The sequence below is a fragment of the Pelodiscus sinensis genome, chromosome 2 (assembly GCF_049634645.1).
Source record: "Pelodiscus sinensis isolate JC-2024 chromosome 2, ASM4963464v1, whole genome shotgun sequence".
In the NCBI taxonomy this organism is placed as follows: Eukaryota; Metazoa; Chordata; order Testudines; family Trionychidae; genus Pelodiscus; species Pelodiscus sinensis.
In genome coordinates, this window is record NC_134712.1 from 176,987,898 (window position 1) to 177,009,592 (window position 21,695).

The window sequence follows — 21,695 nt, forward strand, 5'->3', positions numbered from 1 at the left end:
TGAACATTTACACCACATGAAAAAATCATGGGAACATAAATTAAGAAATATTAAAATAGCTTAGCAATCCCACTTATATGTTCGCTTTTCACATTTTCTACTTCTACTTTGTGGTAAACATCCTACATGGGTGTTTATAACAGTTTTATAGAGGAAAGACAAAAAGGGCAAGTGAGGGAAGTGGACACAAGATAAAGTATAAACACTGGACTTCATGAATGAAACTGACCTCTTACCTCCTATACAAACTCTTGCACAGAGTCCATATGGCATATACATTAGGCTGAAATCAAAGTGATTAAGGGAAGCCAAGATCGGATAGCTAGAGTCCAAAACATTTTTTAAAATGCTCTGTCTCAAGACACCATCTCTAAATTGGAATCACTTGAAATTTGATCACTTGACCTTTACAAAAGAGCATTAATATCAGGTTCTCTTTTCATTAAGTTTCATGGGCACTGCAAGCATCAAACATTAAAACTTCAACTTGCTGGTGACAGATATACAATAGAAGCATGAAGAGATTATGCCATTAAAATGTAAAACCATGTGCGGGCCAAGAAAACTTTTAGCCTTTCAGTGCTGCTTAATACATCAAGTACTAGAGGCTAAATATAATAAACATTAGGGGCTACCTGTGTTGTCTCTGCATGTTGTATAACTCCAGAAGAGAATAAGTGCCTTCAAATATGATTCTGTAATGTGTTACAATACAGTAGGTCTTCCCTACAGAGTTAACTCATGTGTTGTCTTGACCCTACCCCATCCTCTCACAAAACCCAAACTGGTTTTGATGATGCTTTAAACTCAGTCTAGCTGACACCGCTGATGGTACAGGCTTCAGCACATGCTTCGCTTTAGCCCAGGCTGGTAACCTATCCACTCTGCAGTGAGGACACAAGATATTCAGCATACCTGCTGCTGTTAGTCCTCCAATATCTCCCCTTGAGTCTCCCTGGGCTGTATTTTCTTCCCTTCTCTCTTCTTTTGCACTGGAAGTCACTGTTGGTATTTAAACCCCACATTTCACACGGACTGCTACATTTCTACTTCACTTCTATAGCATGACAAATATGCCATCCGAAAAGTCATTCTTGCACAGCATGCTGCCAGCTAGCCAGATACTGATACCAAGCTTCTGGTGAACATCTGGCATGAGATCAGAAAGACACATAATTTGATATAGGTGTCACTGAGCTTGTAGCATGCTTTTTCCCCACAGTGACACTACCATTTGTTTTCAGAGGCAACCTACATATCAAATCTATTGCATGACTTGAGGCAGTATTAAGTCCAGAGCATTTACAAAGTCTCTCGACAGCACATGTCTGGACATCTTGGGTGGAAAGGGCATGATTGCAAAGGCACAATTATGCTGCTAGATCCTAGCTCAATATCCTAGTTAAAATATAATTTGCAAAGTTTTAGTCCTTCTCTGTACCTCATACCTTTTCAGTTCTCATGAATTCTCAAAAAAGTAATTTAACAACTTTCTACCATTCACAAGACTTCTATATAAAGATGCCTAGCTGGTAAGAATTAAGAAACACTGTTGTAGTCTATATGCAAGTCATGTGGAAGTATTTTCAAATAAACATGTATAGCACAGAAAGGAAAAGCGTATTTTCCTTTGATTGTCTGGAGTCTGTATGGGTCTTGTTGGCATCGCACTTGGTTGCAGCAGGAGATTTCCAGTTGCAGACACACAGACTTGCAACTTCGTTTTTCTTGAAAAAGATTTTTTTTAAATAAGTTTCTAACAGCTTTTTTACTGCAATAATGTACTACGATGATAATTTCACTAGCCTTCATTAACTTGTGACTACCCTGCTCTTAGATATTTTATAATACTGTGTAGGTATTACTTACATAAAAACACAGAAGGACAGGACTGGGAGAGACCTCAAGAGGTATTCTAGTCCAGTCCTCTGAACACAAAGAAGGACTAAATAAATATTATTTCTAGACCATCCCTGACAGATGGTAGAATAATTAACATATATTTGAATAATCAGCCATAATGAACTCTTACACAGTTATGAACTGAATACCATACTGTAAGTACATATTCATTTGGCAGTTTTGCCTGGAGGTGAAATGAGGTCCAAGACTCCAGATGACCTCAGTATTTCAAACATTAACATATTCTCATTCCTCAGATACTACACAGGGTGAGTAACTTGTTCTTCATAGCCCTGTGTAGCCTAATGCTGGTTCTTCGAGATGTGCCCCGTGGGTGCTCCACTCTAGGGCTGTGTCCAGACTCAGGGGTTTTCTCGGGAAAAGTAGCCTTTTCCCGAAAAAACTTCCCCTGCGTCCAGACTCAAGCCGCGTTCTTTCGAAATTAATTCGAAAGAACGCGGCTTTTCTTTCGATGGCGGTAAACCTCAATTTACGAGGAAGAACGCCTTCTTTCGAAAGTTCCTCTTTCAAAAGAAGGCGTTCTTCAATGTAAATAGGGCGTCTTCGAAAGAGAGCATCCAGACTCACTGGATGCTTTCTTTCGAAAAAGCAAGCCGCTTTTTCGAAATTTCTCCGTGCAGTCTACACGCTCTCTTTCGAAAGAGGCTTTCGAAAGAGCCTCTTTCGAAAGAAGCCTGCAGTCTAGACATAGCCTAGGTGTCGGGTCCGTCCCGGCGCCGCTGGTCGGAAGCTTTCAGAGCCGTCTTCAGCCAGTCTGCGCATGCCCCCTGCAGCACGCGGCTTTCGTGCCTTTGATCACGAGCGCAGACCGGCCCCCCCGCCAGTTCCTCTCACCGCTCGGTCCCTGAAAGATAAATCAAAGGGAGAGACCTGGAGCAGGGCAGGTTGTGGAGCACCCACGGAGCACATCTCGAAGAACCAGCGTTACTACACAGGGTGAGTAACTTCTTCTTCTTCTTCGAGTGGCCCCGTGGGTGCTCCACTCTAGGTGACTGTACAGCGCTCCGGGTCAATTAATTATTGCCTGTAGAAGACAGGACTGCAGAAGCCACCACGTGGTCTGACGCCCATCGTTGCACTATGGCATAATGTCTCATAAAGGAAGCACTTGAAGCCCAAGTAGCGGCTCTACAGATATCTGCCAGGGGAACTCCCCTGGAAAAGGCCGTAGAGGTTGCTACTGCCCTCGTTGAATGTGCCCGTGGATTTGAGGGCAACGGTCTGTCATGAATAGCGTGACACCGGGTTATGCAGAGGGAGATAAGCCTAACTATGCGTTGAGTTGAAAGCGGCTGTCCCTTGGATCGCTGCGCTGTTGATACCAAAAGCTTACCTGTTAAGCGCCATTGTCTGGTTCTGTCTATGTAGAAGGCAAGGGCACGTCTGACATCCAGTGTATGAAGCATGGCCTCCTTATTTGAGGCATGTGGCTTTGGATAAAAAGAAGGAAGTACAATCGGTTTGTTGATGTGGAACGACGAGGAGATCTTAGGGGTGAACGCCGGGTGCAACCGTAGCGTCACTGATTCTTTTGAAAACAATGTGAACGGGCGAGTCGACATCATCGCTCCCAACTCACTGACTCTGCGCGCTGATGTAATTGCAAGCAGGAAAGCAGTCTTCATAGTCAGCATCTGTAGTGCTACGGATGCAAGTGGTTCAAATGGGGGAAACATAAGTGTTTCAAGAACTAAGTACAAATTCCACGACGGTGGAGGAGGTCTCCGAGGTGGACTTATATTATTTAGACCCTTGAGGAATCACTTGATGGTCGGATGAGAAAACAATGAGAACCCCTGTATTGGGGAATGGAATACACTGATGGCCGATAGATGAACACGGAGGGATGCCAGCGAGAGTTTTGAATCCCGCAAGTGCAGCATGTAATCGAGGACCTGGTGTAATGGAGCGGACAGCGGTTGGACGTTGTTTTGAAGGCACCAAGCCGAGTATCTGCGCCATTTGGTGAGGTAAGTATGTCTTGTTGAATCCTTTCTACTATGAATTAGAATGGACTTGACCTGCTGTGAGCAAAGGTTCTCATCTTGTTCGAGCCAGTCAGGAGCCACGCTGTCAGATGTAGCGTCTCCAGCTTGGGATGTAGCAGAGAACCCCGTTCTTGAGAGAGAAGGTTCTGGTGTAAAGGCAGAGGCCACGGAGGCCGTAGAGACATCCTGTGCAAGAACTGATACCAAGCTTGCCTGGGCCAGGCAGGTGCTATCAGAATCACCATTGCTGCCTCGTTCTGATCTTTTCCAGTGTTCTGGGAATGAGAACTGTTGGAGGGAACACGTACAGTAGTGATTTCTTCCAGGTGGTTAGTAGTGCATCGCCTAGTGATCCCTTGCCGATCCCTGCTCTGGAACAGAACAGGCGACACTTCTTGTTGGAGGCCGTCGCAAACAAATCTACCAGGGGCGTGCCCCATCTGCTGAAGACGTCCTGAATCACATCTTGCCTCATCTCCCACTTGTGGTCGACGGGGAAACGCCTGCTTAGGGAGTCGGCAATGACATTAGCTATGCCAGGTAAGTAGGATGCTGCTATGATGATATTGTTCCTTATGCACCAGTTCCAGCACCATACCGCTTCTGTGCATAGGGAATGTGACCTCGCTCCACCTTGTCTGTTTAGGTAGTACATCGCTGCCATGTTGTCCATAAACACTCTGACTGTCTTGCCCTTCAGGTGAGTATGGAAGTGCTTGCATGCCAGGAATATTGCACGCAACTCCAGTCTGTTGATATGTAGACGCCTCTCGGCGGGAGACCAGCAACCTTGTATGCGTTTGTCGCCCATGTGCGCACCCCATCCGATGAGGGAGGCGTCCGACGTCAGCTGTATCGATGGGATTGGTCTGTGGAAAGGCATTCCCACGAGAATGTTTGATGCCTTGGTCCACCAGCGCAGAGACACGTGAACGTGGAGCGGAGGAGAAACTTGTTTGTGAATGTCGTGTCTTCCCGGCACATACACCGTTGACAGCCAGTGTTGCAGGTTTCTGAGGTGGAGGCGTGCATGGGGAACGACAAACATGGCCGCGGCCATGTGGCCCAGGAGACGCAGACAGGTGTGTACTGAGACTACTGGGCCCTTGCCTAGTAGAGTGACCAGGTCCTTTATCACCTGGAATCTGTCCTTCGGTAAATAGGCTCTTGCCGTCTTTGAGTCGAGAACTGCCCCTATGAACTGTATGTTCTGCGTTGGAGTGGGGGTCGATTTCGACTCATTCACAATTAGTCTTAGAGAGTCGAACACTCGTCTGACTGTTGTGACCATGAGGGATGTTTCTTCCTGCGACGTGCCCTTTATCAAACAGTCGTCCAGATAAGGGAATATGATGACTCGCATTCGCCGGAGGTGCGCCGCAACGACTGCGAGGGTCTTTGAGAATAGCAGTGGGGCCGAAGCGAGACCGAATGGGAGGACACGATATTGGAAATGCTTGTCCTTTATGATGAAGCGCAGGAATCGTCTGTGTGCGGGATGTATCGTTATATGAAAGTACGCATCCTGTAGGTCGAGGGCTGCGAACCAATTGTTGTTGTCCAGAGCTGGGATGATCGTCGTGAGCATCGTCATTTTGAATCGCTGTTTTCTGAGGTAGCAATTCAACTGGCGCAGATCCAGAATAGGTCTCCATTCCCCCGTTTTCTTTTGCATTAGGAAATAACGTGAATAGAACCCTTTTCCCGTGAAGTCCTCTGGGACCTTCTCTATCGCCCAGATAGATAGTAGGCGATAGGTCTCTTGTTGCAGGAGGTCCTCGTGAGAAGGGTCCCTGAAAAGGGACGGGGATGGTGGGGTGGTAGGAGGGAGGGATGTGAATGGGATAGTGAGACCGGATCTTATCACCTCCAACACCCATTTGTCTGATGTTACAGCAGCCCATTGATGATAACAGGGTTGCAGTCTGTGATGAAAAATGGGCTTGGCATCTCTGGCAATGATTGGAGTGTTTGGCATGCCCTCGACATGGGAATCAAACCTGCTGTTTGGGTGCCCCGGCATTGTTCAGTCTAGTCGGGTGAGGACATCTGCGCTGTGGTTTCTGCCTAGAATGACCTTTATCATAAGGACGGTTTTGTTGTCTCTGGAATTGATAGTCATACCATTTTTGGAACGGAAAATATTGTCTGCGGCGGAAAGTGGGACATACATTCCGAGAGTACGTAAGGTTGTTCGCGAGTCCTTCCCTATATGGAGTACGACATCCGTTTTTTCTGCAAAGAGATTAATCCTATCAAATGGAAGGTCTTCCACCTTGGATTGTAACTCTCTAGGTACTGCGGCTGTTGCTAGCCATGAGGCCCTTCGCATGGATACTGCCGTAGCAACTGTTCGCGCCGCTGTGTCAGCCATGTCACTGGCAATTTGCAGACCTGCTCTGGCACACGCATATCCCTCTTGAATTATCTCACGGAGGAGAACCCTATCGGCCTTGGAGATTCATTGTGCAATTTCCGTCAATCTTGCAATGTTATCGAAGCTATGGTTGGACAAGAGAGCCGCATAATTAGCGATACGCAGGAGCAGTGTGGATGAAGAATACACCTTCTGTCCAAAGGTGTCTAGTTTTTTTGCATCCTTGTCAGCTGCTGAATTTCTGACCTGTGGGTTCTTTGCTCTCTATAAGGCTGCGTCCACCACCAGTGAATTTGGCTGGGGGTGAGTGACCAGGAACTCTGCCCCTTTGGCTGCTATGAAGTATCTTTTCTCCACCCTTTTGCACGATGGGGTAACTGAAGCCGGCGTGTTCCAGATCTCTGAAGCAGACTCTAGAATTGCCTCGTCTAGCAGTAAGGCCGCTCTGGATTGATGCCTAGGGTGTAAGTTCTTCCACAACTTATGTTGTTTCGCTTGCACATCCGTTAGTTGAACTTCCTGTGACTGTGCCACTCTCTTGAATAGGTCTTGGAATTCATGGGCATCATCCGGTGGTGAAGGATCCCCCACGAAAACTGCGTCATCTGGGGAGGGTGATTGGACATCCCCAGGGGAAGCTGCAGGCATGTGCTCGCCTGTATCTGAAATTTGACCCTCCTCCGGGTCAGAGAGGACTGATATTGAGGGTGCCGTGAGAAGGGGCAGTTTCGGTGAATGAAGTCTTTGATATTCAGGGGCATGAGGTGAAGCCCATCTATGATACGGCTGGCGGCAACAGCAAAAGTGGGAATGTGAGTGTGATCTGCCCTTCCTTATAGGGGCATGATAACTCCTGTGAGTATGATAATCATAATCAGGAGATGATCTCCTTGATGTATACCTGCTGTTGTGTCTGCTCCGATATGATCTGGGAGGCGAGTAGGTCGGCGAGCGAGATCTATGCGGACAGCCACGTCTATAAGAGTAATTCGAGCAGGAGCGTCTATGATCGCTATTATACGTGGAGGAATAAGCCCCCCTGTCTGACTGACATGCAGGAGGGGAAGGCTCTGGTGAGACATACAGTGAAGGTGACCTGGAATGGTACCTAGGTGCTGATTTCCTTGCTGTCTTAGTAGGAACAGCTGCCCGGGTCCGCTGGGCAGCTGTCAGGTCTGCTGCTGTGTTGCCATGGTTACGCTCAGCGCACACGGGCTGAGAATGTCTTGAAGGCAGAGATTGTAACCTCAGTGCCGCGGGGTGGGAGGACTGAGCAGCTCTCGGCCCCGAGTTAATGATCTCCCTTGGCACGGAGCGATTGCTCTCGCACAGCACCGAGCTCTCACAGGGCACCGGGTTAATGCTTTCCCCCGGCACAGATCGAGTGCTCTCACATGGCACCGGGGGTGCTCCAGGGGAATTTCTCTCTTGCGGTGCCGTCTGCCCTGTCAGCACCGCGCGGTGAGCCGTGGTCTCCCGGTGCTGCTGTGTCTTCTCTGGAGCGGCCAGTGCTCGCTCCTGTGGAGGGGTCGGGGATGCCTTTCTCAGCGGCCCCGACCCCGTTGCCGCTTCTGACTCGTCCCGCTGCTGCGGGGACAGTTTCCTGTCAGGTGGCTACATTGGTGGCATTAGCGACATGGCCAGGTTATCCCCCGAAGGGGTTCTGGTCCGTACATGCTCCCTATGAATAGGGGCAGCTGCTACAGCAGCCGAAGCTGTGCGCGGCTTTGCTGGTTCTGCCACAGACCGGGGAAGCGGTTTAGATGCCGGTCTCGCCTCCGGCTTGTCCTGGCTCACCCGCAGCAGGGGGACAGCGGGGAGCGAGCGGGCGGGAGACGCCTTTTTCTTTTTTGTTTTAGGCACCCCTGGGGATAGCGCCCTTCTCTTTGGAGCAGCTGTTTGCTCCTGTGTAGTTTGTGCCGGCTGAAGAGCCTTGTCACAAAGGAGGATCTTGAGCTGGAGATCCCTGTCCCTGCGCGCCCGCGGGGTTAACTTCAGGCAATGGACGCATTTTTGGGGTACATGGGACTCCCCCAAACAGCTGACACATACTGTGTGTCTGTCTGAGGCTGGCATAGCCTCTTTGCACTGGGAGCACCTTTTGAATCCTGGTGTCCCAGGCATGATTCAGTTGCTTGGGCAAACTGCCGCACTGGCAGAAATTGCCTAGAAAGTGTCTGTCTTTCTTTTTTTTTTTTTTTTAAACTAACTAACAGGTAACTAACTATCTAATAAAAAAACGAACTAATTTACACTCTCTCTCTGACAGGATTTGCTCTGAGGAGATCATGAAGCTCCGCCAGCAGCCTGGGGTGGCTGAGAGGAACTGGCGGGGGGGGGGGGGGGCCGGTCTGCGCTCGTGATCAAAGGCACGAAAGCCGCGCATTGCAGGGGACATGCGCAGACCGGCCGAAGACGGCTCTGAAAGCTTCCGACCAGCGGCGCCGGGACGGACCCGACACCTAGAGTGGAGCACCCACGGGGCCACTCGAAGAAGAACATGATGTCTATGAATATAAAAACAAGTTGTGCCTAATTAAGGATTTAGTGGGACTACTTACATGCTTATAGTTAGACAGGTGATTAAGAACAGCAGTGTCACGTTGCGTAACTAGACAAGCAAAGGACACGCATCCATTTTTAAACTGAGCTTCAAATTAATTTAAAGCAATTAATTTAATCACCAAAATCATTCTGAAGCATCAAGACTTACAAATATTAACTGATTTCAATGTACGTAATGCTGTGCTTCTCTTGTTTTTGTTTCCTTTCCCCCTTTGGATTTACAGTCTGCTGCAGAGTCAACAGAAACTGTGATCTTTTGACTTGAATGGGGGGGAAAAAAGGTAAATTTACAGATAGCTTTGCACAACAAAATCGATTTATCATCTGTTCAATACATCCCTGGAAGTTGAGACAACGGAAGATATGACTATGGACACCAGTTGCAAACTGTGGACCGCATTGCTTTGATTGTTTGTAAGTGATGTACAGGCAGTCCCCGACTTACGTCGGATCCACAGTTACGAACGGGGCTCGCCCCGGAGCACACGGACTGCGGGACCTCGCGGTCCTGCCACCCGTGTACTCCGGGGCTTTCTCTGCGTCTCCCTGGACTGCAGACCAGGAAGATGCGGAGCAAAGCCGCGGGGGAAGCCGGCAGCGGGACAGCCCAGACGCCCCGCGGCTGCCTCGCTGCCCGAGCCCCCCCGCGGCTTTGCAAAGCCTCGGGGGAAGCCGGCAGCGGGACAGCCCAGACGCCCCATGGCTGTCCCGCTGCTGGCGTCCTCAGAGGCTTTGCTCCCCGTCTCCCTGGTCTGCTGGTCTCCCGCAGACCAGGGAGACGGGGAGCAAAGCCGCGGAGGACCCAGGCGGCGGGACCGCAGTGCGTCTCGGTCCGCCGCCCACGTCTTCCTGGTCTGCTGGGGTGGGAGGGGCGCAGCTAGTACGCCCCTCCCCCCCCAGCAGACTAGGCTTTTCTCCAGACGCCTGTGGCAGAGCAGCTGGGGCGCTGCCGGTTGGTCCCACAGCGCCGCTCTGGGCATTACTGGACCAACCTGGCAGCACCCCAGCTGCTCTGCCCCAGGCGTCCTGATTCAGCCGCTGCTGGTCAGTTTCAGCAGCGGCTGAATCAGGATGCCTGGGACAGAGCAGATGGGGTGCTGCTGGGTTGGTCCAGTAATGCCGAGGAGCGGCGCTACTGGAGCAACCCAGCAGCACCCCAGCTGCTCTGCCCCAGGAGTCCCCAAGTCAGCTGCTGCTGAAACTGACCAGCGCTGACTACAGGAAGCCCGAGGCAGAGTTGCTCTGCCCCGGGCTTCCTGGAATCAGCTGCTGATCAGTTTCAGCAGCAGCTGACTTGGGGACGCTTGGGGTTCTTAAGTTGATTCTGTATGTAAGTCAGAACTGGCGGTCAGTTTCAGCAGCGGCTGAATCTGGACGCCAGTTCTGACTTACATACAGATTCAACTTAAGAACAAACCTACAGTCTCTATCTTGTACGTAACCCGGGGACTGCCTGTATATGAAGCCACTTAGAAAGCTATTCACTGGATTACTAATATGGACTAGGTTATTTGAATGTTGTCCTCTCGTCATTTGAAAAAAGAAGAAACTTTTCAAGAAGATTCAAATTCTCTTGGGTACTTATACATCTATTTTCTCATTTCAATAATTTTGTGGGTTTGTTAAAAACAACAAGTTTAGTTCCAATAAATAAATATACATTTCCTGCTCACGGCAGTGTGCCAGACAAGGCCTCCATACATAATATGTAGTCCTATTGAAGTCTGAGAGACTTTATCTGAGGCACAAGAGTCAGCCCACACAAATCCAATTTCAAAGCATTACTGAGACCACATGCCCCGAGACAGTTCAGGATAGGGAAAGTCTGGTAGGTATTTAATGTTAAAAGAAAGGAGAGACTTTCTGAAAAGTTGTGTTTTAAATGGAGACACAATACCAGTGCATCAGATAAGGACCCAGAAATTACTGCTGGTATTCACAGCAGCATGACTGAAGATACAGAAGTTGACATAAAGGAAGGAAAAGGAAGATTTTTCAATTGCTGCTTGAGCATTTCTTCTGGCAAAAGTTTTATTTCATTGGATGTTATTGTAGTGACACAAAATGAAGGATTTTTGGTTACTTTCCTATCTGTACGCTAACATCAGGATGGTAGTAAAAGTGTATGGCTCTGGAATTTTGCTGGTGCACTGCAAAATTTACATCAATGTCATCTAAAGTCAGAATTTTCAAATTGCATCAAGTTCACTTAAAATTGTGTACATGGAATTTATTCATACATTTGGAAGTTTGAGTAATTCACTTTTCCAATTTGTATGTGTAAAACTGAAGCACATTACATGAATGTTCAGCTGCTGATGTTTCTCCTTTACATTATGAGAAACGGTCATAAAAGCTGCTCAGATGGAGTAGGGAGAGCTCAGAGAAAAAATGCATACAATGTATTTTGAATAGTCTCATTGGAGTGATTTTAATTCATTACCAACAATGGTGAGGTTGTTTTGTTTTTGTTTTTTTTAAGTAGGAAAAAAAAGTGGCATCTAGAGAGTAAAGCAAATTTAATGCTCAATATTTTCTATTGATTGGTTGCCTGGGTCTCAGATCTAGAATGATTAAATTAAATTCAGAGTTCAGTGAACTCATACATTTTTAGTGATCTTGTGTGTTATGTACTCTCTCATCCTTTTCAGTTACTGTTGCTTCTAGGGAAAATGACCAACAACATACAACTAGAGTTAAGATAGTTTTTCACATGATGAGCAAATGCAGCATTCATACAGTATTGATGCCACTCCCACTCTATTTAGCCTCTCTCAGATCCTAGTGTCTCCATTAAACTATAGTAAAATCATAGTCCTTGCAAAGTCAGAGACAGATTTCTAAACATTTGCCATTTAAAGGTCTGTGTTCAATCCATTTTTAAGTCACACAGTGAAAGCACTAATGTTCCCCAAATCAAGTTTTCACCTCTAGTTCTATCCATTTCCTACAACAAATAGAAATCTATTTTCCCAGCCCAACACTGCTATTCCCCCAAGGTGAAACATGAGAAAGCTGTATTTAAGTGACATCACACCAGTATGATGAAACTTTTAACATACCTTTCCAATTCCAAATGATCCCTATTTTCCTTTGTTTCATTTGGAAACATCTGCTGTGTTTGCTTATAGCACCCTGCCAGGACTTTCTCCCTTAAACAGACTCCAGATTATAAAACTAGTCCTCAACTACAAGACATTTACATAATCAGCATTAAACAGTTCTGCAAACTTGGTGACAGCATAGCTGTTCCAGCTCATGGCATAATACAGTGAAGAGTCTACAGAAAAAAACTGACAAAAAAAGGAAGTTTTGAACTTGTACAGTAGCATAGTCAGCCCCATGGTCTTTGAGAAAATGTTGCTTCACTTTATAAAACAAATAGCTGCACAATGTAACTTCAATAGGACTGTTTGTGGAGCAAGGTACTACTCCACATGAGTAAGGATATTAAAAGCTGGACTCAAAGCTTTTGGTTATTAAGTCATGAACAAAATACACTCTTTGAAACAATAATACACACACTATCATCAACCTGTAATTCAGGTAGAACTCTTATTTTCCCCTACAGAAGATAGAAGGGTTTTAAACATTCATGCAGTAAGCAGAGAAATATTAGTAAAATTAATAAATTTTCACTTGGACATAGTTATTTTCAGGCCAGGATATCAAAACATGTCATAATCATGCCTATGAATTAGGCAGTATTATTTTCATTTTACAGTCAAGGAAATCAGGGCAGAGACACCTTGAAGAGCTGCAACCTCATTCCTGGATCCTGCGCAAGCCGGGACTGAGCCGGGCTGCCTGCCTGCTGGCTCCTAAAATACTTTTAATGCAGAGCCGCAGCAGGGGGTAGTTCCTGGATCCAACGCAACCTGGGTCTGAGCCAGGCTGCCTTCTCTCCTGGCTCCTAAATTCCTTGCAGTACAGAGCTGCAGCAGGGGTAGAATTTTAGTAGCCAGGTAGGCAGCCTCACTAAACACTGCCAGGTCACTATTAGCCTGGGAAGAGCAAGGGTAGCTCCTGGATCCAGCTGGGACTGAGTCAAATTGCTTGACCAAACATTGCCAGGCCTTGAGGTGAGGCAGAGCCTTGGGGAGGTGGGGGAAGAGGGAACAGTCTGGTGTGCCTGATGCAGACTGTCTGGGAAATGTTTACCTGGGTGGCTCCCCACCAGCAGCCAAGCATATCCCTCAGCCAGGCTCCCTGCTTGACTTGCTCCCCACACAAACTCAGAGCAACTGGGTGTGGGGGGCCATGTGTGCTTCTCTGAAGGCTGTAAACCGGGGACGAGGGATGGGGCCAGAAACCGGCCAATAGGAACTGCGAAATTGTGCTGAAAGTGGGGTCATCATGACAAGCCTCTCCCCCTGCCCCAGACTTGCTGCATTGAAGGATCCCCGTAGCCAGTATAACACCCGCCCCTATTCTAAGCACTACTGTAATACATGCAATAATCATTATCTTGTACTTACATAATATCATCCAAGAATACTGAAATACTTGACAACGGTTAACTATTTTCAGACTAAGTGCTCTGCCCAAGGTTACCCCATGCCCTTTGCCCTCCCTGAGGAAAGGGAAAAGAGAACCTGAAATGCAACTTTTTCCTTCTGGGAAGCATCTAGGTCAGACATTGCAGTGTTTGATATGTAACCTCTGACTCAACAAATACTGACTAAACATTGCCAGGTCACTATTAGCCTGGTGACCCAAAACCAAACAAATACCACAACAAAACAAAGGGAACTGTGAAAGGACAATTCTTTCCTGATAGCACAAAAGTTATTTCACATCACTTGAAAGGACTTAATTCTCCAGGAAAAGTCAAATAGCTCCCTCTCTTACCACTGTACTTTTCACTTATGAGTCATGGGGCATAAGAGCTGTTTGTTTTGCTACAGTAATTGTAGAATGTTTGGCAGTGAATTTGGCACTGGACATCATTGTTGAAGCTCTTATTAGAGTAACATTTTTTAAAGGGACATTTCCACTTGTTCTAAAAGTATCTTTGCTTTGTGTAGCAGGTGGGATATTTTACTTCTTCTATAAGAACTGAAGAAGTAAATGCATAAATTTACTTTAGGGGATGCATAAACATTTTAGCCAACTTCACTCTTGATTGCACTGGTGCACACCAAGACACTGCCCACACCAGAGACTTCTGGAGAGAATGGTGCTGTGAGGTGCAATAAGTTTTCAACTGCCATAAAGGCCTCCAGTAGCGAAGGAAGTCACAGGTGCTGGTCCAGTGGTGCAGGAGAGCATTGCTGCTGCAGGCTCAACCTCCCTTCCTTGGTAGGAGTCGGCACATGTCCTGAGGGGATTTTGAGAGATGGCCCTCTCAGATCACACCTCCCTCAACTTTGACAAGGTCTGGCCCTCCAGCTTCTTCTTCTGAGGTGCAAGCGAGAGTGATGCCTCTCCAATGATCCCCTCGCAGATCCATGTCTGTGCAAGCAAGAGTCTTTTTTCAGTGCTGAACTAGAAGATGGTGCCAGGTTGCTTAATGCTGATGAGTAAGTGCTTGGAGTCCTGTGTCCCAGTCCCGAGTCTGAATATGGGCACAGAGCTGCTTCCATTAGGAGTACCTTTAGTCACTCTTCCCTGTTCTTCAAAGTTCTGCAATGGAACTCATGGCGAATGAGGCCACGATCTCCTTGGTAACCCTCATCCAGGCACCTTCGTTAGGAGGACTGAGGGTCAATTTTTGGCACACACTTTCCACAGACTGTGCAATTTTTGAACTCTAGAGTCAACAGCAAACCACAACTCCAGAAGTCCGAAGGGGGAGGGGGGAGGGCCGCACCTGTAACTATAACACTACAATACTAAACTTGGTAAACTACTACTACTAGGGAAATGATATACCACTGAAGTAACTAGGAGTGTTGGCACACTTGCATAAGCAAGAGAATTGGCAGTGACCGAACTGAGGAGGGAGCAGGTCACCAAGGCTCTATATTGGGTGCAATAAAGCCACGACTCCAGGAAGGCCCCTCCAGCACCCTACAAGTGCTGATATGGGAAAAATATTCCAGCCACCATGCAATTGCGGGCGTGCACACACTTAATTAAAATCTACATGAACAATCACTCAAAGAAGAATTTATGGTACTATGTAACATACTGTACTACATGTAAGGGATGTACAATCCTGTTTAATCAATTAACTGGTTAAACATAACATTTAACTGGTTAACTGATTAACCAGGGACATGCATGGGAGAGAGGGCCTGCCAGGCCCGCCACACTCAGGGGCTGCTCTGGGCTGGAGCACCCTTCACTCACATCCATACAACATGTTGTGAGTTTTCCATTTGTACTGGCATACATATATCCATGTACACTGAAAGGGTTAAAGTGAATTTCCTCAGCTTTCAGTGATTTCATGGCCATGGAATTAAAAAACAAACAAAAGAAAAACACAATGACTGGGCTCTTAAGTTAATAGTGATTACTGCAAGCTTGGAACAGCAGAGTCTCACATATTTTAAATGCCAGAATAGTACTTAATATACTATAGCTATAGCCCAAACCATCAGACTACCTATAAATCTGGGACACAGATCCAAAAGTAAATCATACTCTAGGCATAAATGAGACTGTAAATACACACAGATACATAAATTGAAATATACAGCTGAAGCATGATTATTACTGCTAGAAAATCTGAAACATTCAACATGATTTTAATATGCCCTAAAATTTAGTGAAATAGAACTTTCCATAGCTACCCTGAATAACAGGAATTCTCTCCTCTCCATACTTCTTTTTCCCCATGATACTTTGTTTACAGGGCAATTGGCATTAGATACATGTTGCACTTTCCACTGACATTATGTTAATGACCATTCTAGAAACAAAGTCTTGTGACCCAAGCTAACAATTTCCATGTTGCTCATACATATTTAGGATTTCAGTTTGAAGCATGGGGAAGGGGAGAATCACAAAAAGCCACACTGTGTATTACTAGTTTCACTCTGCTTGAATGGATACTGCAAGACAATATCTATCTGCAGATATGGTTTGGTGGCAGAGGATTGTTATTTTGGTGTTAGTGGGGGTTCTTGGAGGGAGCGGGGAGAAGAAGAATCCTGCTCTCAGCAAAATACTGAAGTTTACTGGGAGAAGAATCAGGCCAAAAACAATTTTTTGCAGTGTTTTCAACCCAAACATTGTGGTAATACATCAAAGAGAAAATAAAAAGAATCAGGTTACTCAATTTCACTTTGGTTTATATTTATTTGTCAACAGCTCAGAGTCAGAATGGGACAAACAAACAGAAACAGGTTACTCAGTTCCACTTTATTTCTCATCTAAAGAAGTGAGCTGCATCCACAAACATTCATGATACTATCTACATATTTTTTGTTGAGTCCGTAAAGTGCTACGGAACCATTGTTTTTTATAGTTATTTATCAATTACTGACAAATGTAAAAAGTAAGCAGAAAGCACACGCAGTAAGAAGGTGTGTGCAATATATATAAAATTAGGATGTCCAGTTTTAACAACCTAAAGTACTATTAGTGGACCTTCTCCACAGCACAAAAGGGCAACCAAGAATTTTTTTAATTGTCTAATTTGCCACATATCTCCACTGCCAAAGGTTCATATAGTCTCAAGAATATATTGTTTCTCTTTCTGAGTCTTACTTGGCAATTCTCTTTATACCTACGAGAAATGGACAGAGTATACAGGTAGTCCCCGAGTTACGCGGATCCGACTTATGTCGGATCCGCAGTTACAAACGGGGCCCTTCCTCTCCCTGGTCTCGAGCAGACCAGGGAGAGGAAGCAAATCGGCGGAACATGCGGCCAGCTGACAGCCCAGACGCGTCTGGGCTGTCAGCTGGCCGCGTGCTCCACTCTGTTCCCCCTCCCCCTGGTCTGCAGACCAGGGGGACGGGGAGCAGAGCAGAGCAAAGCCGCGGAGCCCGAGGGCAGCAGGATAGCCACGGCGCGTCTGGGCTATCCCGCTGCACCCGTGCTCCGCGGCTTTGCTCCGGATGCCTGTGGTACAGCAGCTGGGGCGCTGCCGGTTGGTCCCGTAGCGCCGCTCTGGGCGGTGCTGGACCAACCCAGCAGCACCCTAGCTGTTCTGCCCCAGGTGTCCCCAAGTCAGCAGCTGCTGTAAATGACCAGTGGCTGACTACAGGAAGCCTCTGCCCCAGGCTTCCTGGAATCAGCCGCTGATCAGTTTCAGCAGCAGCTGACTTGGGGGTGCCTGGGGTTCTTAAGTTGAATCTGTATGTAAGTCAGAACTGGCGTCCAGATTCAGCCACTGTTGAAACTGATCAGTTTCAGCAGCGGCTGAATCTGGACGCCAGTTCCGACTTACATACAGATTCAACTTAAGAACAAACCTACAGTCCCTATCTTGTACGTAACCCAGGGACTGCCTGTACCTTGAAGCCCATCAACCCCACTTCTTAATCAGCATAAGGACCTGTTACTCAACCCCAAATCATCAACAAATGTTATGTCCACAAAACTCCCAGGCCCACAGTACCCAGTTGGAATACAGCAGATCAATGTTATCACTCCCTGTTGTAAATCTGGAGAGACTTCACAGAAAGTCAATTGTAAACTTGAAGACAACCATATGATTGTAAAAAGTCTTGAATGGCAGGTGCACTGTGCTAATGTGACAGACTAGTGGTCTATTCTTAGTTCGTATGATGAAATTAGGGTTAGCTATGCATGCAGATTAATGAATAGACTATATTTCTAAAGAAAAAAATCAACTAAAAATCTGGCTTGGAATAGGCAGAAATAAATATAAACCTGAAGTCTCTTGTATTAATTCATGTCTAAATTGGAATTTTCACATGATATCTAGGCTGTCTATATTAAGCCTCTCAGGCTAGCCTTCAACTAAAGTAAGCTCTTGAGTGGCTTACGGCTCACATGATTTTTAGAGCCTCGCTAGGCAGCTGATTTTGTTCTTGCTGTATCTTCCCTATTGGAAATTTCCTTGTCAATTTCATTTTTCAACTGTTTTGTGTTGCCACATCTAGTTCCTGTTCCTTTCCTTATGAAATGTATGTATCAAGACAATTACATGAGAGACCATAATCTAGTAGTGGGCAGCCTGCACAGGCCACTTGTGGCCCATCAAGGTTCTATGAGACATTTTGTTTACTGTTGTCCACATGCAGGATTGCCGGAATCCACAGGTTTTAGTCTGTGTAGTTTTTTTTCCTACCAGTATTAAAGTGGCACTCACGTAAAGCAAGGGCACGTGAAGTGAGGAACGTGCTGATTGCACACAACACTGACTGGGAGCCATGGGTGCCTTCTGCATCCTATCAAAGCGCTACTACAGTTCAATTGTCAGACCCTGAAAATTCTAGGTACACAAGTACAGTTAGGAAAACTACCCTATCCCGGGAGACTGTCTTGGTTATGACAATTTTGCAGCCTACTGAGATGAAAAAGGGTCATTCATGTAGCCCACTCCCTAGCACCCTCAACCTGCTCTGACAGAAAGATCAGAATACATGTTCTATTAGTAGTCTCTGCTGAAAAAAACTCAAACATAAGAAACTCTGAACGACACTGTGCCACCCCCCCATGAGTTATGAAAATTGGTTTACAAATATAAATATGCATAATTCAAAGATGCCTTATGCAAAATAGATCATGAACATATCCATTTTATAGTTACAATCTGCTGGATCTGTATCCTATTTTTGTGCATGTATCATTCTTGTCTGTGATGTTAGAAATATAAAGTATGGATCTGTTTATAGTCCTAAACGTGTTAATGATAGGGATGTTAGCATGCAGTGGTTTACATGAGCCGCCTGCCCTCCCCTGCTGCCTCCCACAGAGGCAGCAACACGGGGAAGCAGACGCGAGTGGGGCTGTGGAGTTGCCTCTCCCCCACCTCGTGCTGCTGACTCTGATAGGGAGGCAGTAGCACAGGTAGTGAGAGGGGCAGGTGGGAGCTGGTAGATGGGGGAAGCCGGATTTGAAACTGGTTCCCTGTGTGTACTGGCTCAGCTCCCACGGAGTCACTTGATCCCCCTGTGCTGCTATCTCTGATACAGAGGAAGCAGTGCAGAAGATGGGAGGGGGGGGAGGAAGAGAGGAGATAGGTGTGAGCTGGTACATGCAGGAAGCAGCTTTCAAGCCAGCTCTCTGTGCGTATTGGCTCCCATGGAGCCACCTGCTCCTCATGCTGCTGCCTCTGTACCTGAGACAGAAGGGGGACAGGTGGGAGCTGGTGTCCAGGGGAGGCCCCCCACCCCCACCCCAGTGAAAGCTATGGGTGTTAAAATGCGGACAATCAGCTAATCGAGTAGTTGATGAGATTTCCATCAACTATTCGATTGGTTGATAAGGGGGGGCAACCCACTACCCCTGCTGCAGCTCTACAGCTTAAGCATAGCAATCCTTTGCATAAATGTAACATGCCTATTGCATTCAAAACAAAACCCTAATGAGAAACACAAGCATCACCAAAGCATTATAACTTGTATCAACCCTTCTCAGGCTTGGTTTCCAATCCCTTTGTGTTGATTAACAGCAAAACATTTCATTGTGGGCTGTTCTTTAATCTTCTGTCCTCCTCCAGCAATTCACTGAAAGCTCATGTGGCTCACAGTGTCTTTTTATTAAATGTTGCTTCTATTTGTGCTTCTTCCCACCCTCTCTTCCCTGCATGAATAGTTTTTCTTGCAGTAAGATCACATGACTGCAATTGTAACTTTGACTCACATGGAAATCATCTCATGTATTTCTCAGTGTTTATCTTCTGGTAATTTGTACAGACAACTACACTTTGTCAAGGATCTTTTTCTTATACATTGTTAGTACTCTAAAGCATTTGACTCTGTTTCCTTGTCAATTTCATAATGAAAAAAAACAAGATCCAAATTCTCAGACAGCTTTTGATTGACATGCACAAACTTTAGCTTGACCATGTGACAGCAGAGAGAATACTATTTAACATCTCCCTACATAGTTAGCTTCAAAGGAGTTGGCAATTATAAAGCAAGACAAGTTTTAAAACAGCAATTGTAGAATTAAAACGTGTATGTGTGTTTTTAAACACTTACAAGTTGATTCCAGTACCCATTAAAGTTAGGCAGGAACCTTTCAAATCAAGGCTTCAAGAACCAAAGAACCATAACAGGACTACTGACCTATTTAAGACAAAATGTACATAATATGATGAAATTAAATAGTATAGCTCTCAAAACAACAAATGCATTTACACCACTCCTAAATAACGGGATATTGTTTTGGTTCATGGAGGGAAAGAGCCATAAGTCCACCATACTGGAACAAAACCAGCATGCTTTAACTACCCAACAGTAAGTGTTTCTGATCTCTCAAACAATGGGTTTCTCCTTTGAAATACTTAATATTTGGGGATCTTCTTTCCCTCTGCCATCCATGAATCTCCTTAAAGATTCTGGTCAAAGCTGTTGAAGGGCCAAGCTCTGATTAGTCACCAGGGAAGATTGCTATTCATACAACCAGGGGTCCTATTTATCTAGGTTTATGGAACCCAGGAAGATTTAAAACTGCCCAAAAATGTCTGCTTGCTTGGGAAAGTCATGAGCGGCTTATAAACTGTACAGAACTCACTCATACAAAAAAAACTCCAGAATGACTTCTATTTAACCAACCCATTATTCCTCAATGTCAGACTGAATACTACTACCCTCAGGTCAATGGCCCTAGCCAGCCTTGAAGACAAGAAAACAGTGGTTATATTACATATAGGGTTAAAGGGGACCTCAACAGACTTATCAGTTAATCATTTAAAAGCAGGGGGTTGGGAATCTCAGGTTTGGCCACTGACTTGCCTGGATCCAGCTCCCAAGGCTCATGCCCACTCCCAGCATCTAATTGGCTGGATCCCCTTTGGCTCTAGTGTGCAAGGGGAATGTGGGGACTGTCCTTCTCAGTCAGTTTTTTTTTCTTTTCACTTGTGTGTGGCCCCTGACTGATTTTTTGTGGGTCAACAGCCCCTGGTCCAAAAAAGGTTACCCATCTATGGTTTAAACCACTATCCACTTACACTTACTAGACACCAGATAACTTTGGAGTTTGAGTAAGTGGCATAAGCTGATTTTTTGCTAACTCAGTGGGATTATTATTATTATTGGTAAATCCATATTAAAAATGCAAAATTACTTACTTTAGTAATTGAAAAAGAAATTACAGACAAACCTTCAAGCATACACATGTATGCAATGAAGCAGAACTTGTATTTACAGCTATATGCAAAATAGTACTAAAACCAATCAAGATGTGAAATAAAAATTGACTTCTAAATGGTGATGTTTCAGAGAGGGGAAAAAAATTCTGTGCAGAACTGAAGAGTACAAAGAATACCTTTTGTCAGTGGGTTCTTTTAATAGTGGATATATACCTAAATTGTTTACACCATATTCTAGGATTTGTGGTTTCTCTCTCTCCACTGTGGTGTTAATGTCAATATTTCTGATAAATGAGGCACTTCAAACTGGTGTGGATTTTAAAATTAGCATCTTCAAGAAAAAAAAAACCTGCCTCTTTCTATCAGACACATAACCACCTCAGTCTCCCAAGAAAGTCTTGCTAAGAACGTGCAGAGAGGACTGTTCTACATGACACTGTTCTGGTTTTAGCATGTTCATCCCATGTTATGCTTTACATGACACTGACACTTTGAGGATGACATAAGGATTTACTACTGTGGCTGATTAGTCACTGACATACACATCGTATTTGACAAGTGTACCTTATATTGTTAGCAGTAGCTTACGGTTAATTTTCAATCACACACACACACACACACACACACACACACTTTTTAAGCAGGAATGAGGCAGTATCAT

The 21,695-nt window shown here is 45.6% G+C and overlaps 1 long non-coding RNA gene across 1 annotated transcript in view; it reads right to left on the reverse strand.

The window, feature by feature from the left end:
• Positions 1–17,186: 17,186 nt before the first annotated feature.
• Positions 17,187–21,695, reverse strand: part of LOC142827275 (uncharacterized) — a 38,279-nt gene continuing 33,770 nt past the window's right edge. Inside the window, exon 3 of the long non-coding RNA XR_012901906.1 lies at positions 17,187–20,009. This is a non-coding gene — a long non-coding RNA (uncharacterized LOC142827275). The remainder of the gene's footprint in view (positions 20,010–21,695) is intronic.